The 10939-nt window shown below is 35.4% G+C and overlaps 1 non-coding gene across 1 annotated transcript; it reads left to right on the forward strand.

Moving 5' to 3' along the window:
- The first annotated feature begins 9606 nt into the window (after positions 1 to 9606).
- Positions 9607 to 9713, forward strand: LOC131600874 (small nucleolar RNA R71). Its single transcript, XR_009283478.1, has one exon. It is a non-coding gene; the product is annotated as a small nucleolar RNA R71 (small nucleolar RNA).
- The last annotated feature ends 1226 nt before the right edge of the window (positions 9714 to 10939 follow it).

The following is a 10939-nucleotide window of genomic DNA, read 5'->3' on the forward strand; positions in this document are numbered from 1 at the left end:
TAATGCTATTAGAGATTTGAGAAGATCGGGACTAAAATCATGTGTAAGGATGATAAAATTGTTTGTAACATAAGGTTAAGGTATTATAGATTTAAGTTTGGGTTGAATGTGAGTTAAGTAAAAGTTAGATTGTAACATAATGCGGTTTGGTTCGGTTTGGTTCGGTTTTTAAAATACAAACCGCAAACCAAACCGAACCATGCGGTTTTATTAAAAGATGACCCAAACTAATCCGAACCAAATGCGGTTTTTTGCGGTTTCGGTTTGGTTTGGTTTGGTTTGCGGTTTTCTATTGGGTTGGTTTGGTTTTGATCACCCCTAAAGTCAACAGACAGTCAAAAATGAATTTTTTGTCAACATCCATATTTTGTCAAAGGATTCATCATTTGATCATTGGATGATCATAATTCATCAAGGAAAGATCAAATATCAACAAAACCCTAAGATTCAAAATTAGGGTTTTCTCCTAAAAAGTCAACTGAACTTTGACTGGCCATAACTCTCTCATCCTTCATCCAAAAAATTCAAACCAAATCTCATTTTGAAGGAAATTAAACTATCTTTCAAATGCAATTGATCCCATGGTCATCACATTCACCATTTGAAAAATATGAACAAAGACATTACAGTTCATTTTCAAAGTCAACAAAAAGACACTTTTTTCAAAAGGACACACAAGGAGCATCAAAAATCATTTTGACATGAGACCAAAGACATTGGTTAGAGGACTCTTTGAGGTTTCCAAAAAGTGCAAGATCTCCTTCATATGACAAAAATTGAGGGATTTACACCTTGTTGAAGTTGGCTAAAGTTTGGGAAAATGCATAATACCAACATTGCTCAAAAATGTATTTTTTCCAAATGGGGCCAAGTTTTCATGGTTCAAACATGTTTGCCGTGATATTATGGGCCTCCCACGACCAAGACAAAGCCCACACCATTTTTATCCATTTTTGGTTTAATTTTATCTTATTTTAAGATTAAATGGAAAAAGAAAATGGAAGGATAATGGATAGCTTAAATCTTAAGCATGACTCATCCAAGAATCTTCAATTTTCTGCAGAAGATTGAGGTACAAGGCAAGAGCATTGAAGAGAAGCAAGACTTGGTCAACAATTCAAAGGTTTTAATATAAAAAAATCAGGAATTCAACAAAGGCAACTAAAGGCTTATTGCCTTCAATTCTAAGCACAACATAGCCTATATAAAGGCTATAACACTTCACAAACAAGAGAGCACGAAATCAGAGCCAAATCCTTGCTTGTAACACACTTGTAACATCTTGAAATATTCAAAGAAATTTAAAATTCGAATTTTAAGTTTAAGCTAGTTTCAATACAAATTAAACACTCAAACACGTTCCTTGAACTTCACCGAACCTATCCAGATCAGTTTCAAGCCTTGAAACCTTACAAATCGAGCTACACAAGCCACGGTTTGTTCAAACTAAAATCAACTTGTATCTCATAACACATACATATTTAGCAAGATGTAGACATATATTTGTGTTTAGCTTGAGGTCCTAGTCATTTCTGGAAACTTAATTGAAGTTTGGACACTCATACGAAGAACCACCATTTTAGGGTTCTTACCTTTAAATTTGGGGTTTTACGATCCATGCAAAATTATGAACTCTAAGTAGTATCATTAAACTCACGTGAACAAAACAAACTGAACCATGGCATCGCGCTAAATTTATATTAATGTTTGCTTGCATTCGTTATTTTCAACAGGTGTAAAAGGTTGGAGTTTTTACACCACCTGCAATTGAAGGGTGTAAAAGATCCGTCCCGAGGAAGAAGATGATGCGTGGCGTCCTCTGATTGGCTGGAGGGCGCGCGCGTGATTTTTTAAACTGACCTTGGATTCAGTGTTTTGCAGGTGTTCCACGTGTTATGGTCCCTAATGATTTCCACCATCTGATCCATCCATCTCTCAATCCATTGCACCAGATCATGCATGAACATCATACTCCCTCATAATTAACCACATCTGATCATTCATCTTTTTATTTTCTATTTTATTTTAATTTCTTTATAAAATTAATTAAAAATAGTTTTAAATATCCAAAAAATACACAAAAAATATTTTTAAGTTTCTAAAATAATATTTTATTTTCTAACATAAAAATATTTTATTTTTCTTCATAATTTCAATATTTTGCATAATTAATTAGTTTATATTGACATATTTGCTTTTTAATTATTTTAACCAATCAAAAAATCATAAAAAAAATTGTTCTTTATATTAAATATTGTTTATATATTATAACCTAATTTTGTACATATTTTGAATAATTTTCTCTTCAAGTTTTAATTATTTATGTAATTATTTGTATAATTATGTATTAATTAACTTAATAAATTTCAAATCAATTTCAAAAACTCCAAAAAAAATAGTTTTTGTTTTAAAATTAATTAAAAAGCATTTTGAACATATTTTGAACTTAATTTTTAGGTTTAAATTTTATTTCCATCTTTTCCTCATTTTAATTTAATTAATCATGCATTAATCATAATTAAAATAAGTCATAAAAAATCCAAAAACATTTCTTGATTTTCTTGCACTTTAAATTCCTAGATAAATGTATAGGTTGTCAAACTCATGTAAATAGCGTAGTTTACATTTCCCGCACAATCGATGTAATAGCGTAGATTTACTTTCCGCATTTTACATTTCCGCATTTTAAATTCCAGCACATATAAACTGCGTGTATGTCAAAGATAAAATTGAACCGTTAGATCACTAACTCCAAAAGATAAAATATCTGAATTCAAACACAATCACACTTGCACCTCATAAGGTAATCCCTTATCATTCTTTTCAAAATCAAAGTCAAATTCTACTGTTTCGAGTACAAAATCGAACCTTTTGTTTGTATCCGGTTAAAAGATAGATTTTTAAAGGAAATGGGATAAAGACCTTACAACTCAGGGTAGACCTCCTAATTTTCTTGCTCAAATCAAAACAAACAAAATTCTCATATACTGTTGTTTTTCAAAATCAAACTTACAAAAAGACAATACATTGTATATATCCAAACAAGGATCATTACGAAGTTAACGCTCTTTTTTCCAAAGCATCGTTTGAAAGATAAAAACACTTTGTATACATCCGCACAAGGATCTTTACAAATTCAATTTATAAAGGTATTTCAAACCACATATGAGCATTTTAAAGCAATTGAAAAGTGATCGAAAACAAGTGAGCTAAGCAAACTAAAGAGCCCATGGATAACCATGGATACAAAGGGTGCTAACACCTTCCCTTTGTATAACTTACCCCCTTACCCAGAATTTCTTAAAGGTTTTTTTTTGTTTCTTTTATAAACCTTTCCTTAATTGGATAAAATAAAAGGTCGGTGGAGACTCTCTGAATTTTCAAAATGCGAAAGCAGAAACAATAAAAAGAGTCAGTTCACGTATCTCTCCGTGAGAGGTATGGCCAAAAACGGAGGTCCACAGAGCTCAAACTGATCAGAACCAAGGTTTTCTATGATACCTCTATTGAAACACAAACGGATGTCCTTGGAGTTATAAGTACCAAGCGGTGTCAATCCAAGAAGCGGTTGTACCAAACCTATAGTATTCCCGATCATGGTGACGAATCCTCCGATCAGAATGGGTGAAACTTCGTCTTGTGTGATACGCTCGTAGTTTGCTTGCATAAAATTAACATCATTGACCGGACGATTCTGAGAAGCACATAACATGATGAACAGTTCTTCTCTAGATACTTCAGGGACGTTCTCAGGCTTACCGAAAATGTAATGAGCTAAAATCTTGTGGAGGTATCAGAAGGCCGGATTATGGATGTTCTCGGAATGAAACTCATGCTCTTCAGGATTATCATTTCCAGTAATTCTTCCCTAAAAATTCTCTAGCTCACGGTAGGCAAATAGTTCCTCTTGAACCACAGTAAATGCATCCATTCCGTTGGGAAGTCCCAACATAGTAGAAAAATCTCAGATACAATACTGATATTCTATTCCAAACAGCCTAAAAAGGATTACTCCTCTTTTCATTCCTTGTCCATAATTTTCCAGATAAGTTAGTGAACTCAAGAATTCCAGAGTGAGCTTTCGGTAAGTGCAAAATCTTCGTAGCAAGTGAGAACCGGTCCAACCAATTTGGTTCAGCAAGTACATGACGCTTTCTTCAACTCCTAATTTCTTCATGGTTGGGCAATGAGGATAGAGAAATAAGTTCATTCTTCTCTCCTCCAGCTTAGCATATCATCCTACTTGTCCTCTTCCTCTGAACACCACTTCCATATTGTCAACTTCTTGCATCGTGATCAGTTAGTAACTAAGTTAGCCTGTGAGTTAAGTTGAAAAATATGAAAATTAAGTCAGAAATAGGCGGGTGTTGAAAAAGAAGAAAGTTAAAAAGAAATAAAAAATAAAAAGATATAACAAAATTATAATAATAATTATAATGATAAAAAGATGAAATTTTTATAACAATAATTATAATAATAATAATAATTATAATCAAAGGATGAATAAAAATTTAAATTAGAATAAAATAAAATAAAATAAAAATTGGAGTTTAAATTAAATGGTTAAAGAAAAAAAAGAAAATTAAATAGTAATAAAAATGCGAGTTGTCTCCCACGAAGCGCTTTGTTTAATGTCGCAAGCTCGACAATTTAAACGAAAATCATTTTTCAGATTGAGCGGGTAGCTCGTCATGTTTGAAAATTTGTATATTTTCATCGTTCTCAAGACGATGGTACTATTTTAGACGTTGCCCATTTACGACAAAAGGTTCGACCGTTTCTCCTCTAATTTCTATCGCTCCTCTCGGAAAAATGTTAGTAATTTTGAAGGGACCAGACCATCTAGAATGTAGTTTTCCAGGAAATAATTTCAGCCTAGAATTAAATAATAGAAATTTATCGCCTATGTTAAAACTTTTTCTAGATATACGCTTGTCGTTTCATTTTTTGTTCTTTCTTTATAAATTCTAGCATTTTCGTAAGCGTCTTGTCGAAGTTCTTCCAATTCGTTTATGTCTAGAATGTGTTTTTCACTAGCGGTAGTATAATTTAAGTTCAATGTCTTAATGGCCCAATAAGCCTTATGTTCTAGTTCTACCGGGAGGTGACAAAATTTTCCTTAAACGAGTTTGAATGGAGTGGTTCCTATTGGAGTTTTGAAAGCTGTTATAATAAGCCCATAAAGCTTTATTTAACTTGGAGGACCAATCTTTTCTAGATATAGCAACAGTCTTTTCCAATATTTGTTTTATCTCTCGGTTAGATACCTCCACTTCTCTGCTTGTTTGTGGATGGTATGGTGCCGCTATTCGATGATTAACTCCATATTTTCGAAGAAGTTTTTCGAGGATTTTTGAAATGAAATGAGAGCCTCCATCGCTAATTACTAGTCTCCGTACGCCAAATCTAGGAAATATGACATTTTTAAATAGCTTGGTTACCACTCATGTGTCGTTTGTAGGAGAAGCGATAGCTTCTATCCATTTTGAAACATAATCGACAATAACTATGATGTATTTATTGCCAAACGATGATGGAAAGGGACCCATAAAGTCTATTCCCCAGACATTAAATATTTCTACTTCTAAAATTCCTTTTTGGGGCATTTCGTCTCGTCTCGAGATGTTTCCAGTTCGTTACAATCTATCACAGTTCGTAATGGAAAAGTGAACGTCTTTCCACAGGTTAGGCCAATAGAGTCAAGATTGAAGGATCTTTGCACAAGTTTTAGACTTGCTTGCATGACCTCCATAGGGGGCTGAATGGCAATGTGTTATTATTCTTCCTATTTCTTCCTCGGGTATGCAACGTCTAAAGATTCCATAGGGGCCTCTCTTGAAAAGAAGAGGATCGTCCCAATAGTATTATTTTAGGTTGTGGAAGAACTTTTTCTTCTGTTGGTAGCTTAAATCAGGAGGGAGTACACCAGCGGCTATATAGTTTACGAAATCCGCATACCAAGGTGTAACGGTCATGGCTAGAGTGGTTGCGACGAGTTCTTCAGAAGTGTTTCTTTCTATTTATCGTAAGGAAAATCATCGTTAATTGGTACGGTTTCAAGTTCTAGGTTTTCTAAACGAGAAAGGTGGTCTGCTACGACGTTTTCTGTTCCCTTTTTGTCTTTAATTTCTAAATCTAATTCTTGCAATTTCAGGATCCATCTTAGGAGTCTCGGTTTAGCGTCCTTTTTAGTCAATAAGTACTTAATAGCAGCGTGGTCGATGTATATGATTATTTTGGCTCCTACTAGATAGGAACGAAATTTATATAAAGCAAATACTACTTTCTAAAGCTCTTTTTTATTTGTAGCGTAGTTCATTTGAGCTTCGTCCATAGTTCTACTTGATAGTAATTGACGTGAAGTTTCTTATCCTTTTGTTGACCTAGAACAGCCCCTACGGCGTAATCACTTGCGTCACACATTATTTTGAATGGTGCAGTCCAATTGTGGGGTTGCATAATGGGTGCGGAGATTAATGCTTCCTTAAGGGTTTTAAAGGCTTTTAAGCACTTGTCATCAAAGATAACATTGGCGTCTTTCATTAATAATTCAGTTAAAAGTTTAGTTATTTTTTAGAAGTCCTTGATAAAGCGTCGGTGAAAACCAACGTGTCCTATGAAACTTCGTATCTCTTTTACGGTCATTGGAGGTTGAATATTTTCAATAACTTCTATTTTAGCTCTATCTACTTCAATTCCCCTGTTTGACATGATATGTCCTGACACAATCCCTTTTTGTACCATAAAGTGACATTTTTCCCAATCTAAAACTAGGTTAACTTTCACGCAACGTTCTAGAACTTTTTATAAATTCGCAAGACATCCGTCGAAACTTTGTCCACATACGGAGAAGTCGTCCATAAAAACTTCCATAATATTATCAAGGAAATCGGCGAATATTTCCATCATACATCTTTGAAATGTCGCAGGTGTGTTACATAATCCGAATGGCATTCGTCGGTAGGCAAAGGTTCCAAATGGGCTGGTGAAAGTTGTTTTCTCTTGGTCATCAGGATGGATTGGGATTTGGAAGAAATCGGAATAACCATCTAAGTAACAAAAGTGAGAATGTCTAGCCAAGCGTTCTAACATTTGATCAATGAATGGAAGGGGAAAATGGTTTTTTCGAGTGGCTTTATTTAATTTTCTATAGTCTATGCACATTCCCCAACCATATTCAACTCTTTTGGTTATAGTTTCACCTTTCTCATTTTTTATCACCGTGACTCCTCCCTTTTTAGGTACTACATGAACTGGGCTAACCCATTTACTATCAAATATGTGGTATATTATTCCAGCTTCTAAAAGTATTAAAACCTCTTTCCTAACCACTTCTCTCATGATCGAGTTAAGTCTCCTCTGGTGTTCTCTAGAGGTTTTTTAGTCTTCCTCAAGAATAATTCGATGCATACAAATAGAGGGACTAATTCCTTTGAGATCAGATATCTTATAGCCTAAAGCTGTTGGATATTTCCTTAGGACTTCTAACAATTTTTCAGTTTCGATTGGTTCTAGGTTAGCATTGATTATTACTAGTCGTTCGAGTTCGGTGTCTAGGAATTCATACCTTAGGTTTTTAGGAAGCGTATTAAGTTCGCCAGACAGTTTAATAGGAGAAGGTGTAGGATCAGGTGTTAATGCTAAACATTCGTTTAAACTCAAGTTTTGGATTTCTTCTTGTGTGTTATCGTCGGGTGTTTCGGTTATAGGGATTTCTACGATTTTAGGGTTTTCGAGTGGTTCAGTTTTTTCTTCTTTGACGCATTCATCGGTGATATCCATGAAACAAAATGTGTCATCAATTGCGAGGACTTTTAAGAAGTGAGATAAAATAAATTCAATCTTTTCTTCTCCTACTTCGAAGGTTAGTTTTCCACGCTTAACATCTATGATTGCACCAGTGGTTGCTAAGAATGGTCTTCCTAGTATGATTGGGATGTTAGAACCTTCTTGAATATCAATGATGATGAAATCAGTTGGGATGTAGAATTGGCCTACTCGCACAGGGATATTTCCTAACATTCCTACAGGATATGTAAATGAACGCTCAACTAGTTGAAGAGACATCCTTGTTGATTTAAGCTCACCTATGTTTAGTTTCTTACAGGTTGAAAGAGGCATCAAAGTAACACTAGCTCCTAAATCGCATTAGGCTTTATCTATAATAGTTTTTCCTATTACACAGGGTATGGAGAAACTACCAGGATCTTTTAGTTTGGGAGGCATGTTATTTTGAATGATGGCACTAAATTCTTACAGGTTGAAAGAGGCATCAAAGTAACACTAGCTCCTAAATCGCATTAGGCTTTATCTATAATAGTTTTTCCTATTACACGGGGTATGGAGAAACTACCAGGATCTTTTAGTTTGGGAGGCATGTTATTTTGAATGATGGCACTAAATTCTGCGGTAAGCGTTACAGTTTCGTTATCCTCGAGTTTCTTTTTGTTTGAAAGAATTTCTGAGAAATTTAGCATATGAAGGCATTTGAGTTATAGCTTTTTTGAATGGTATGGTTATGTTTAACTGTTTCAGAAGTTCTACAAACTTTTTAAATTGCGCTTCAGTTTTAGATTTAGCTAACCTCTGAGGGTAAGGAATAGGTGGCTTATATGGTGGCGGTTGTACATAAGGTTTCTCTTTTTCAGACTCCACTTCGGTGTTATTTTCATTTGTCTTAACGGGTTGGTCATCAGTTGATTTCTTTTTAGTTTCCTTTGGCTCTTGTTGTGACATGGGTGCGTTTTGAGTTCTAGGATCGATAGGTCCATCGTAGTTTGTTCCATTTCGCAGTGTAATCGCATTAGCCAGTCCTTTAGGATTAGGTTGTGGTTAAACAGGAATCATGCCAGTAGGGGCAACAATAGGTGCTTGTTGTTGAGCTACTTGGGAAATCTACGTTTCTACATTTTTTTATGTGTAGCTAAAGCGTCTACTTTGTTTTCTAATTGTTTTAGTTGCTCACTATTGTGAATGTTTTGATTCAGGAAGTCCTTGTTAGTTTTTTGTTGGGAATCTATAAAGTTTTCCATCATGATTTCTAGATTCGACTTCCTAGGGGCATTTGGAGCAGTTACGGGTGCTTTTTGATAGCTAGGTGGGACAGCAGGTGCTTGTCCATGTGCGTACAACGCATTGTTGCTCTTATACGAAAAGTTTGGATGATTCTTCCATCCAGGGATGTACGTGTTTGAGTAAGGATTTCCCCGAGCGTAGTTTACTTGATTAGGTGAAATACCTGTTAGAAGTTGGCATTCAGCAATGACGTGTCCAGCTAATCCACATATCTCGCAGTTAGGAGCTACAGCAGTCGCGGTGGCTGCAGGAGTGATGGTTAAGTTCTCAATCTTTTGAGTTAAAGCGTATACTTTGGCATTAACGCGGTCTCTACTACTTACTTCGTACACTCTTCCTTTGGTTTGGGATTTCTCTACAGCAGTTCGTTCTCCTCACCATTGGTAATGGATCTGTGCCATGTTTTCTATGAGGTTATATGCTTCATTATAAGGTTTGTCCATCAGAGCTCCCCCAGCAGCGACATCTATGGTCATTTTAGTGTTATAAAGTTGACCACCATAAAAAGTATGGATGATCAGCCATGGTTCAAGTCCATGATAAGGGCATAGTCTTAGCATGTCTTTATATCGCTCTCAAGCTTTGAAGAGTTATTCGTTTTCTTTTTGGGAAAATCTGTTGATTTGACCTCTTAGCATAGCAGTTTTGCTAGGTGGGAAATATCTCGCTAAGAAAACTCTCTTCAATTCATCCCAGGTTGTTATGGAGTTAGAGGGTAAGGATTGAAGCCATGCTCTAGCTCTATCTCTCAAGGAGAAGGGAAAAATACGTAATCTAATAGCTTGGGGACTGACATTGTTAGCTTTGACAGTGTCGGCGTATTGCACAAACACGGATAAATGGAGATTAGGATCGTCTGCAGGGCTTCCAGAGAATTGATTCGGTTGGACAGCTTGCACCAACGAAGGTTTCAGTTTGAAATCGTTTTCCTTAACCGCAGGTGGTGCGATACTTGAGTGCGGTTCAGCTCGTGAAGGAGAGGCATAGTCTTTAAGAGGACGAAGAGCAGCCATCTCTAACTTCGGGGTTGGTTGATCATCAAAAAATAATTCCTGAGAAACTGGAATTGGTTCTACTTTGGGAAGATGATGAATTCGACGTCTTACGTTAATAAAACATTCGATTTTGTTGATTCATTGTATTAATTCCCCTCCTTGTAAATGAGTATTTGGCATATAATCGTTCAAAGAAAAGGAACAAAATTGCCCTAGTCTCTACGGTGTAACAGTGAATTACGAAATCAACTTAAATAGTCCTCGGCAACGGCGCCAAAAATTTGATCACAACTTTACGTGTCTATAAATCTGATAACTGCAAGTGTACAAACGTGTCGTGTAGTTTTAAAAGATATCGAATCCACAGGGACTATGAATCGATCTACCGTTATCTAAGGTTACTATGTAAAGCTAAGGCTACTAATACTTTGATTGTTTCTAACGGGAAAATTAAAATATCAATTCTAAGGATATAATAATAAATAGATATCAGTATGTATTTCGTCTAACTTAGGTGATCCGAAGGTCCATTGGCTATGGTTCTTATTTAATAAAAATCTCTATTAACTATGTCATTTAAAAGCCCTCCTCTCAAACTCTCGGTTTGTTCATTTAGACTACTATTCCAACTTGTAATGTACGCTCTCGCCATCCCATTAGATTTAGAAAAGACTTTTGAAAACATCATATTTAATAAAATGCTCGCTTCATAAAGACGTTACCTACTTAAATCTCCTAGTATCAAACTTTCGTGCTGTTGACTCGGATCATGCTAGTATTCCCTAACGTACGCTCTCGCCATCCTGCGTCGGGTTTAAAAACACTTTTTGAAACTAAATAAATTCTAATTAGTTCTAATATGCTTTCGC

This window comes from Vicia villosa, linkage group LG4 (genome assembly GCF_029867415.1).
Source record: "Vicia villosa cultivar HV-30 ecotype Madison, WI linkage group LG4, Vvil1.0, whole genome shotgun sequence".
NCBI classification, from domain to species: domain Eukaryota; kingdom Viridiplantae; phylum Streptophyta; class Magnoliopsida; order Fabales; family Fabaceae; genus Vicia; species Vicia villosa.